The sequence below is a fragment of the Marmota marmota genome, unplaced genomic scaffold (genome assembly GCF_001458135.2).
Source record: "Marmota marmota marmota unplaced genomic scaffold, marMar, whole genome shotgun sequence".
Lineage (NCBI taxonomy): Eukaryota > Metazoa > Chordata > Mammalia > Rodentia > Sciuridae > Marmota > Marmota marmota.
In genome coordinates, this window is record NW_026000222.1 from 13,587,383 (window position 1) to 13,599,695 (window position 12,313).

A 12,313-nucleotide genomic window follows, 5' to 3' on the forward strand; every position below is an offset into this window, starting at 1 on the left:
ATGAAGAATGGATTGTTACAAAAAAATTACATCATGTTTTATTTTAAGTAAAAGAAACTAAACCCAGAATAGCAAGTACTTTTAGATGAAATTCAAAAATCAAGCAAAACCAATTGACGTTGATAAAGACTGTGTTGCCTCTGGGAGGTCAAAGAGCAAGAAATACCTAGGAATAAACACAGGGACTCCTATGGGATGATGGGAATGTTTTGTATTTTGATCTACATGTCTCTCTACACATGTAAAAAGAACATATTTTTTCTTTGAAATATATACCAAAGATTAATTAGTATAATTGTTGAGCTTTACTGAGTGTCAAACAACAAAAACAGTCATAAAAGAAACACTTTACTAAAAGAAGAAATGTGAATGGTCAGAAAATAGAATATGTTCAAACTCCTGTCATCAAGGAAATGCTAATAAAATCACTACTACAACTTCCACAAAACTAGCAGAAATTAAAAGAATTACAAACCATTTGTGGGAGTCCAAACTGGTATAACCATTTTGGAGAACTGTGACATATCTGTTATGCTAAAAACACGATTCCTTCAACAGATTTCTTGTCTTCATATCTATTTCATTTCAGTCAGATCCTTGGTAACCACATTCATGGAGTCCTTTCTCAGAGATTCTTACATTTGCTGTAAGTTTTCCTCTCACTAGATTTTTTTTTTTTTTTTTTTTTTTTTTTTTTNGAACCAACCTAGATGCCCTTCAATAGACGAATGGATAAAAAAAATGTGGCATTTATACACAATGGAGTATTACTCTGCATTAAAAAATGACAAAATCATAGAATTTGCAGGGAAATGGATGGCATTAGAGCAGATTATGCTAAGTGAAGCTAGCCAATCCCTAAAAAACAAATGCCAAATGTCTTCTTTGATATAAGGAGAGTAACTAAGATCAGAGTAGGGACGAAGAGCAGGAGAAGAAGATTAACATTTAACAGGGATGAGAGGTGGGAGGGAAAGGGAGAGAGAAGGGAAATTGCATGGAAATGGAAGGAGACCCTCAGGGTTATACAGTGGAGGGGGTAGAGAGAGAGGAGGGGAGGGGAGGAGAGAGGTGGGGAGTGAGGATGAGAAAGGCAGCGGAGCACAATAGACACTAGTATGGCAATATGTAAATCAATGGATGTGTAACTGATGTGATTCTGCAATCTGTGTATGGGGTGAAGGTGGGAGTTCATAACCCACTTGAATCAAAGTGTGGAATATGATATGTCAAGAAATTTGTAATGTTTTGAACAACCAACAATAAAAAATTAAAATAAAATAAAATACAAAAAAAAAAAGAAAAGAAAATCTTCCCCTCAATAGTTTCTGTATAGGACTTCTTATTTAAAATGTCTATCACATTGAATGCAACACCACAAAAATCAACTGCATTTACACCTTCCATTTGCTCGCCTGTATAATTCAACACAATAAAATAAAAATATGAAGAAATCTCTCCACAACATTAGCAAATCACCCTCAAATTGCTTGACCTACCCATGGCTTGTTTGGCCAGGTCAACCTACCATTCCCAAATCAATCCTCTTCTCTCCCTATAACACTCTATATAAGGTAACAAATAGAAAAATAAAATCTAGTAATAAAGAATCAATAGGATCTCTATTACACATTTAAAAAATTCAAATGAGGCTTGCCATGTCTTGAACTTCTTTCCTCCTCTACATCCTTCTGCCATGATGCTCTGCCTCACCTCACACCCAGAGCAACAAAGTCCACAGTCTATGGACAAAGACTGCTAAAACCGTGAGCCCAAACAAATTTCTCCTCCTCTAAGAAAAGAAAATCAAATGAAAATCTGACTCTACTCTTAAACATTACACTGAACATAAAACATTCACAGGGTAAACAGGACATTCCAGATAGCAGAAAGTTTCAGGTAGAAGAGCATAATTATATTAACTGTTTATTATGATTTGACTCTAAAAGTGTCCCTCAAAGAGTCTATGTGTTACGCAATGTAGCAATGTTCAGAGGTGAAAATATTAGATTGTCAGAACTATAACCTCAACAGGGGATTAACCCATTTGATGGGTTAATAATTTGAATGGGGGTGGGGGGCTGTAGCTCAGTGTAGAGCGCCTGCCTTGCATGTATGAGGCATTGGGTTCAATCCTCAGCACCACATAAAAATAAATAAAGATATCGTGTCCATGTACAACTAAAAACACATATATTAAAAATAATAATAATAATAATTTGAATGGACTATAGCCATGGCTAGAGGAAGCAGGTCACTGGCAACTTAGCCTTGGACTACATCTGTCCCTGATCTCTTCCTCTCACTCTCTAAGCCTCCCATCTGCTACAAACTAAGCAGTTTTCCTCTATCATTTGCTTCTGCCATGATGTTTCTGCCAAGGAACCTGCTGACCATGAATTTCTGAAACTATGAGCTCAAAATAAATGTTTCTTCTTCAAATTTATACTTGCCAAGTATTTTGGTCACAGTGACAAAAAGCTAACACATTATTTAAATAATGATTCCTCATTTAAGTTTGTTTCTGTCAGCTTTTTACCCCTGTGACCCAAAGGCCTGACAAGAAAATTTTAGAGAAGAAAAAGTTTATTTGGGGCTCATGGTTTCGGAGGTCTAAGTCCATACACAGCTGACTCCATTACTCTGGGCCCCAGATGAGGCAGATCATCATGGCAGAAGGGTGTGGAGAAGGAAAGCAGCTAAGGACATGATAATCAGGAAGCAGAGAGAGCTCTGCTCACCAGGTACAAAAAAATCTACCTTCTCCAGCAGCACCCAACCTGACTATAATTACCACCCAGCTAATCCATTCAAGTGGAGTAACACACTGATTAGGTTAATGTTCTTGTAACTCAATGTTTTCACCTCTAAACTTTCTTGCATTATCTCAAATAAGAGCTTTTGGAGACAGCTAATATCTAAACCATAACAATGTTCAAGATATATAGACCATTAGAGTTTATTTTGCTAATGAAATCTAACTACTAATGATTTGCAGAGCAAAACTTGACTCATCCCGATTCAGCATCTATAAAGTTGTAATCTAATGTGATATGCTTATACCATATTACTTTCCTGGTCAACTAACTGAGATCTTGTCCTGTTCCATAGAAAAGGATTATCTTCTATGTCTTAGAGCACTAACTTAAAAATTTCATGGCATTGCTCAGGGAAAAAAAAAAAAAAAAAAGACAGTGGACATCACTTAAAAAAAAAAAATCTCAGAGTAAGACCTCTAAAAAGCTTCTCCTTCATAAAAGCAATGAAAACACTAACAAAAACTGAAAATCAACATTTTCTAAATGCTAGAAATTAACCAAAGACTGGCAGCTATTCAGAAAATGATTGTTCAAGAAAAAAAAGGTGAGCTTTTTGACATTTTAATTTGCCCTATGCACATCTGCCTATATCCTCAGTTCTATGGGAGTTTTGAAAAAACAACAGCCATAATAAAGTCTGATGCTTCAAGATGTTGGAACTCTTCCAAAGCCCCATCCCAAAGAATGGTCATTTATTAGACTTAGAAGACTACATGAAAGGCTATCTTTACTTGAACTGATTCAGAACACACCAGTACAAAAAGCATTTTACCTGAAAATATCTGTCAAAACCAATAAAAGATAATAGTTGAACATAATTTTTAACCATAACTCTCAAGAGTTGACAATAACAAGATGAATGATCCAATTTAAAAAGTGGTAAAACATCTAAACAGATATGTCATCAAAGAAGATACATAGATGGCAAATAAGCATATAGACAAAGTTCAACATAATATATCATGAGGGAATTGCAAAATAATACAAAAATGAGATACTATTACACATATTTTTATCATAAAATCCAGAAGTCTTGCTCATTTGTATTTACTCAAACAAGTTAAAAAACATATCCACACCAAAACCTACATGACAGCCTTATTTGTGACCATCAAAACTTAGAAGCAACCAAATTGCTTTTTAGTAGGTGAATGGATAAACTGTGGTACATCAATACAAATGAATACTATCCAGCACTAATAAACTATATCAGGTCATGAAAAGGCATGGAGGAACTTTATATGTATATTACTAAGTGAAAGAAGCCAATGTAAAAGGCTAAATACTGTACAATTCCAACTATTTGACATTCTAGAAGAGGTAACATTCTGAAAACTAAAAAAATCAGAAGTCGCCAGGGATTGGAGGGAAGGAGGTATGAACAGGTGAAGCACAGAGGATTTTCAGGACAATGAAACTATACAGTATGATGCTAAAACGCTGACATGTAACATTATACATTTATCAAAGCCTATAGAACATAAACTCTCAAGAGTGAACTCTAAGTTTCGGACTTTGGGTGATACTACTATATGCACAAAGATTCATCAATCATAACAAAAGTACCCTTCTGGTGCTGGATATTGATAATGGGGGAGACTATATGGGGAAAGAGGTATCTGGGCACTGTGTACTTGATGCTCAATTTTGCTATGAAACTAAAAGTTCTCTAAAACTAAAGTCTTTAAAAAAAATAAAACTTTAAAATGCATATTACAGAAAAAGATGGACTACAAAGAGTCATACTTCCCATATAAATTACTGATACTGTGGTACGTTTCCTTCAAGTAGTAGTCATTATATCTCATTTTTATTCACAGAGGTCATATCATAGATGTAAGTCTGCATCATACTCATGATCTGACCAAATAATTTTCCACGTCCTTAGTACTGGGGGGTGTGGGACAAGGCTGGGATTGATGGAGTTGTGGGGACTGGATTACCACTGAGCTACACCCCCAGCCTTCTATTTTTATTTTGAGAATCTCACTAAGTTGCTCTCAAGGCTGGCTGCCTCATCCTCCTGAGTTGTACTACCTCACTCACATTCTTATCTTCACAACCACTGCTCAAGAATAGTTAGATGTTGAGAGCCACAGCCGAAGGGGCCCCAGCAAACTTCCAGCTGATTGGCTCACAGCAGCCCCAGCAAACTTCCAGCTGATTGGCTCACAGTGGCCCCAGCAAACTTCCAGCTGCCAGCTGATTGGCTCCTCTGCGGTGATGCTCATTGGACTGTTTCCCCGCCCTTTCAGACCACGGAGCTGTTCATTGGGGGACTCTTTTGGCTCCGCCCATGTGACCCAGCCAATCAGCCTCAAGAGCAGGAGGAGTGGGGGTTGAGAGGCTCACCAGAAGCCAGTGGTGGCAGTTGGAATTCCTGAAGAGCTTGTGTGGTGCGGTGTGTGTTCTAAAAATAAAGTTTGTTTCTGCTTGACAAGTGGCTCGTGAATTGTGCCCAGCCAGACTGCGGCAGTTAGACACTTTATAAAACAGATATAATTTACTTCATAATTCATTTTATTTTACATACATTCATATGGCATTTGATATACACTAGGTATTTTGACACACACATACACATATACATATATATATTATTTATTTATTTATTTATTTATTTATTTATTTTTTGATACTGGGATTGAGCCCAGGGGTGCTTTATTACTTTTTATTTTGAGGTAGAGTCTCACTACATTGCTAAAGGTCTTGCTGAGTCACTGGGATTACAGGAGTGCACCAGGCTCTGAGCCCAAACACTATTCTTAACCTCTATCAATGTTGCCACTAAGTCTTCTACTTTTGAATATTTTAGATTACTTCTGTTTTATATAACACTACAGTAAATTCTACTAATGAACAGCTTCGCTGATAAAATACTTATGTTTCACCAATAGTAGAACTATACTAGGTACAAATAAAGTGGAGGCATGATTATTTCAGTTATCTTCTTCCTTTATTATCTTTTGTCTTGCTATTGTTTAAAACACCTTTGTTTTTGTCTCCTTTCTCTTCTTTCTGAACCCATATCAAACTTATGACTTTAAATATCTCTTTTTTTATGTGGACAATGCCCCAATGTATTTCTCAACACACACTCACAAAAAAAAGTCTCCAGTTCTGGCCCATTCATTCCTGACAGCTAAATATTTGTTTTGGGTTTTTCAATCACTATGTCCTCAACTATCTCCCATAATTCACCCTTCATACATGCCTTTGCTCTAACATTTTATTTCTATTAATAGCACCATCCTCCTAATCATCGTGCTTAGAAACATATTTTCTTTTACTTTCTCCCCTCTTTTTCCAGACCCCCAAAATGTTGACTTTTCCATTGTACCCTACTAAAAACTTCAATAATTACCTGAAAGATAAATTTCAAAGACAGGCACACTGACACATTCTTGTAATCCCAGCTACTCAGGAGGCTGAAGCAAGAGGATCACTTGAGCCCAGGAATTTGGGGCTAGCCAAGGCAACACAGTGAGACCCAGTCTCTTAAAACAACGTTTCAAACTTGAAGACCTGGAATTAATCATCTGAACAGTTCAATTTTTTAAAATATTTATTTCTTTTAGTTGTACACAATGCCTTTATTTTTATTTATTTATTTTTATGTGGTGCTGAGAATCGAACTCAAGGCCTTGCACGCACCAGGCAAGCGCTCTACTGCTGAGCCACAACCCCATCCCTGAAAAGTCCGATTTTATTTCCCATGATTCCCTTTCATTGAAGCATAAAAGTAAACTATCTGCTATTGTTCACATAAGTTTTATGCGTTGTTCACTTCTTTCCTGCACATTCTCAATAGATATAGAAAGAAGATATAATAATCCAAATGTGTATACACTTTTTAAAAAGCATAAGGAAAAATATAGCCCCAGGAAATAAGGAAGTGCTTTAAAAAACCTTTTTTAAAAAGCATGCAGTGAAGGGGGTGGGGTTGGGGCTGGGGCTTGGCAGTAGTGCACTTGCCTGGCATGTATGAGTCACTTGGTTCGATTCTGAGTACCGCATATAAATAAATAAAATAAAGGTCTATCAACAACTAAAAAATAAATAAATAAAGCATGCAGTGAAGAGATTATGTCAAATGGACATGAAACAAGTAAAAGAGCTGCCAAAGGCCAAAACTGGAAAAATCTGCGACAAAATTAAGTAGTATTGGATTATACCCTGAAGCATTAAATAAATATCTATTAATTCACATTAATATAAATAAGTGATACAGTAAGCAAATAAATGAGAGAAAACAAATCTTCCATGCAGAAAAGCTCCTAATATGGAGATATTCCGTACCAATGGAGGTAGAGCATAACTCTCCACTCCTTAGATGTGAACAGTGTATGTTCTTCCAAAATACACATCATACAAAAAGAGAAAGAGTAACTTTATGGGAGAAAACCTGACAAATACTGCCTCAGTCAGATGATCAAAGTTAAATAAATAGTGATAAATAATGTCGAGAGTAGGTACCCTTGACACGGTTAAGATGAAAACAGCACTTTTTCTCTGAGGTCTTCCTCTAAAATCTATACTCCAGTCTAATCATGAAAAAAAAAAAAATCCGAGAAAGTTCACAGACAAAAGGAAGGAACCGAAATAAACATGAATTCTAAATGTAATGTGGCATATTAGATAGGATTCAGAACAAAGAACAAAGACATTAGGCAAAAAACTAAGGAACTGAATAAAATGTGGACTTCGGTTAATAAAAATGAGTCAATGAAGTTGCATTAATTCTAACAAATGTTCATAATAATATATTAATAGTAAGGGAAACTGCTATGGGCATATTAAAACTCTTTTCTCTCTGTAATTTTCCTCTAAATCTGAAACTATTATAAAATAAAAATTTGTTTGAAAAAGCCCCAAAACATTCCACAGATTTGGCCCCCACATCTTAAAAAGTTTTGGGACTAAGTCAAATTACAGAATATGGCAGAAGTGATACTAAAAATTCAGACAATAAATGCCATGCGGCCTCCTCCACCTGGCACTCATAACTTCCATTAGTGAAATGCTCTCTCTTGCTAGTGAACCAAAAGGCAAAGAAGAGGTTACTATTTTGATTTGGAAGACAATTCCTTACTACCAGGGAAAAATGAGGTACTATATGTGATGTTATGAGCAGTTTCCCAAAAGCTCACGTGTGAGACAATGCAAGAAGGTTTAGAGATAAAAATGACTGAGTTATTAGAGCCTTAACCCAAACAGTGAATTAATCCTGATAGGAATTAACTGGTTGGTAACTGAAGTCGGGGAAGGGGGATGGCTAGAGGAGGTAGGTCATTGGGAGAGTGCCTTTGGGGTTTATATTTTGCCCCTGGTGAGTCTCTCTCTCTGCTTCCTGGTATCATGCTCCCAACTGCTTTTCTCCACCACACACTTCTACCATGATGTTCTGCCTCCCCTTGAGCCCCAAGCAACACAGTCTGCCATTTATGGATTGAGACCTCGGAAACCACAAGCCCAGAATAAACTTTTCTTCTCTAAAATTGTTCTTGTTAGGCCTTTTGGTTGCAGCAGGGGAAAAGTTAACTGAAAAACATGATAAACATAAGGAAAAATATATTTGAAGTAGCACAGAATCAAAGAACCTATGAGCACTCCCATGTTGAAAGTTAACATAAACCTAAACAGCTCAATACAGACAGGACTACTGGCAAAACAATCCTCAAGAAGAAATGAATTATCCCTCCAGAAAAGAAACCACAGAGAACGAAAGTACTTGCTGAGGACAAAGGGAAGCTGGAATGGGCAATAGAAGAAAATGTTTATAACTACTGGCTACAATCATGTGAGTTTAAGAAATGAGACCTGTCATTATCTTTGATGTGCCTATATAAAAAGTAATAGTTATTTAACTTTTTATTTCCCTCATTTCAAAATCTTCTAAACTAAAACTTAACGCTTTTTCTCAAAGATCAGAAATATGGCAAAGATGTAGTGTCACTTCTATTAAACATCACACTGGAAGTATTAGAGAGCTCAATAAGACAAAAAATAAAATAAATTAAAGGCATACATGTCCGGATGATAAAAGCAAAACATCCAGATAAATTATTAGTGACATACAAAAGTCTAAAACTAAAGCTAATAATGAATTTAGGAAGGTCACAGAATTTTAGATTACTATGCAAAAAAAACTATATTTTTAAATTGACAAAAGAACTAAAAGAATAACAAATTTTACAATATTATCAATAAATATGAACTAGTTAAGGATAAATTTAACACAATTTGTGCAATATCTTTATATCAAAAATTAGAAAGCATTGCTGAGAAAATTAGAAAATGATACAAACAAAAAGTGGTCATATTCATACATTGAAAGAATCATGTTTCTTATTCAGTCAATTATCACCTTATTGGTCTTATATAGATTCAATGTAATCTCAAAGACATTCTCAGAAAACTTGTAGTAAATTGACAACTTGATTAAAAATTTCATATAGAAAGGGTCAAAACTGACACTATGTCTTTAAAAAGTATATAAAGCTAGTGGAGTGACACTACTAAATATTAAGACTTACAAACTTATAGGATTATTACATCTAATTTTGAAACACAATGACACAAGGGATAGATAAATAAATCAGCAGGACAGACTAGTGAGTCCAAAAACAGAATACTACACATAAACTAGTTTTCAACAACTTTATTAAGCTACTTTAGAATTGAAGAGCTACATACAGAATATTCTTAGTTTTTTTTAAAACTAAAACTCTCTTTACTAGACCTTCATTCTTAAAAGATATTTTGCTAAATATATAAAAAGCATAACAGGGAATTTTTTTTAACTCCCTTGGTACAGCCATTTTATCAGCTTAGAGACTCAATGCTTTTCCAGTTCATGCCCCACAGATCCCTGACTACTTCTGCACCCTGGGAATTTCTCTTAAATTTTTAATGTCTTTTATATGCTATATACACGTAACTGTAAGAGGGGGCATTTTAGGTTAGCTTTTCCTTGTAGAACAGGAAGTCTAACATTCATTTTCTGAAAAAAAAATAAAATGTAGGATTTAGATATTTGGGAATATACTTTATTTTCCATGCTATTGCTTCAATTTTACTATAATATTACTATAATATTAAACTTTCAATTTTCGTTTTGTTTTAAGTAATATTAGAATTATTTCCTACCACATTTATTATTTCTTGGAGGAGTCTTTGATTATAATAAAAACCCTCTCTTTCATTAGAATAAATTTCTATTCTCTTTGAAGATCCAAATCTGTTTAATTCTTTGATATTAGAAAGGGATCTGATATCAATAAATATTTGAAAGCATTCAAGCACCCTCTTGTTTCAGCTGTGTAATCTCTTTCCCAGGGGACCTCCTGACGAGGTGATTACCTTTAAACTAAGACCCTACCCACGTAAGAAAAATCTACTGATGGCTTTTCCTTACTCTCCACATCCTTGTTTCCTCCCTCTGAGACTATTTGATATCATTCAAATATCTCCTAGAAGGCATTGATTTGACTTCTGAGAGTAGTACCACTTTGCAAAATATGCATTAGTGAAACGGCTTCCAGACCATCATACTTTACATTTTTGCTTGGTGTAGTATTCCCAAAGGAAACCACAACTTCTTTAAAAGAAGTTATATAATGACTTCACGTGTGCAAATCAGTCCTCCCTCAAACATGCTTTTCTCAACTGGTTCTTATCTGTCTTCAGTTGTGCATTTGAAAAAACTACTCTTTTGCAAGTGAAAAAAAGTTTTACCTTATTTATCTATCCCTCCCATAATCTACTACCATTTTGTTCTGTCTCGTATATGTTCTTATATATATTATTTAAAATATTCTAAAAATAAAAAACTAACTTTTGTCCAGTATGGTGGCACACGCCTGTAATCCCAGTGGCTCACAAGGCTGAGGCAGAAGGATTCTAAGTTTGAGGCCTCAGCAACTTAGTGAGACCCTCTCAAAATAAAAAAAAAATAAAATGGGTCGGGGATGTGGCTCAGAGTTAAGCACCCCTGGATTCAATCCTTGGTACTAAAAAACATACATACACATGAGGCTGGGGCTGTAGCTCAGTGGTAGACTGCCTGCCTAGCACGTGTGAAGCACTGAGTTCAATCCTCAGCACCACATAAAAATAAATAAAGGTATTATGCCCATCTACAACAAAATATTTTAAAACACACACACACATACACACACACACACTTCTGTATATTTATTACACACCTTGAAATAAAACTTTACCAATATAATTGAAGCATTCAATGAAATCTTCCTTAATAACATTCTCCCCACCTCCCTTCTCCCAGCTCTCCACAGGCACACCACACAAGTTTTCTTTACAACTAATTACACCCTGCAAGTGGATGTTTATGATCTCCACATTTTCATACTTTGCTAAATTATACAATGTTCTATAAACTCTAATCCTGCATTTTATATATATATATATATNAATATATATATCCATATATATATATATATATATATATATATATATAAAATAGATTCCTCTGCAACCTATTTTATTTCAGTGATTATGAGACTCATGATATTGATACATATAGTTCTACCTCATTATTTTAATAGCCTCACTTTTTCATTTTGAGAATATAAAACCATTTTGTAATCATTCTACTATGGACATTTACTTCTGATGATTTTCTAGTTATGAAACATACTTTTTGAACACACCATTACTGGATCACAATGTGTTATTTTTCCCTTTTTCAAAATACTGCTTTGCTGAAAGATAATTCATGTTCCATAAAATTCAGCCTTTAAAATGTACAACTCAGTAGTTTTTAGAATATTCACACAACTGTGCAACCACTGCAACTATTTCTAGAAGATTTTCATTATTCCCAAAAGAAATCCCATAATCATTAGTAGTCACTCCCTATTCTCCCTTGCCCCAGTCCCTACCAATGAGTCTACTTCCTTTCTCAATGGATTTGCATATTCTGGATATTTTATATAAATGGACTAATGTGATATCTGGCATTTTGTGACTGGCTTCTTTCATTTTGCATAAAGTTTTCAAGGTTCATCCACATTGTAGCATGTACATTAATTTTGCTGGCTCCATGGGTGTATACATATACCAAAACTCTTAAAAATATACACTTCAAGTATATGTAATTTGGTTTATGTCAACTACATCTCAATAAGGCTATGAAAGAATTAGGTAGAACATTTTAGTTTGGCTTTTGTTTATTTATTTATTTATTTTAGTTGTAGTTGGACACAATACCTTTATTTTATTTATTTTTATGTGGTGCTGAGGATCAAACTCAGTGCCTCTCACATGCTAGGCGATCGCTCTACTGCTGAGCCACAACCTCAGCCCCTTAGTGTGGCTTTTCTTTTAACTTTTTTTTATAGTTGTAGACAGACAGTATGCCTTTATTTTATTTAATTAATTAATTAATTTACTTTTATGTGGTGCTGACGATAGAAACCAATGCCTCATACATGCTAGGCAAGCGCTCTGCCACTGAGCTACAGCCCAGC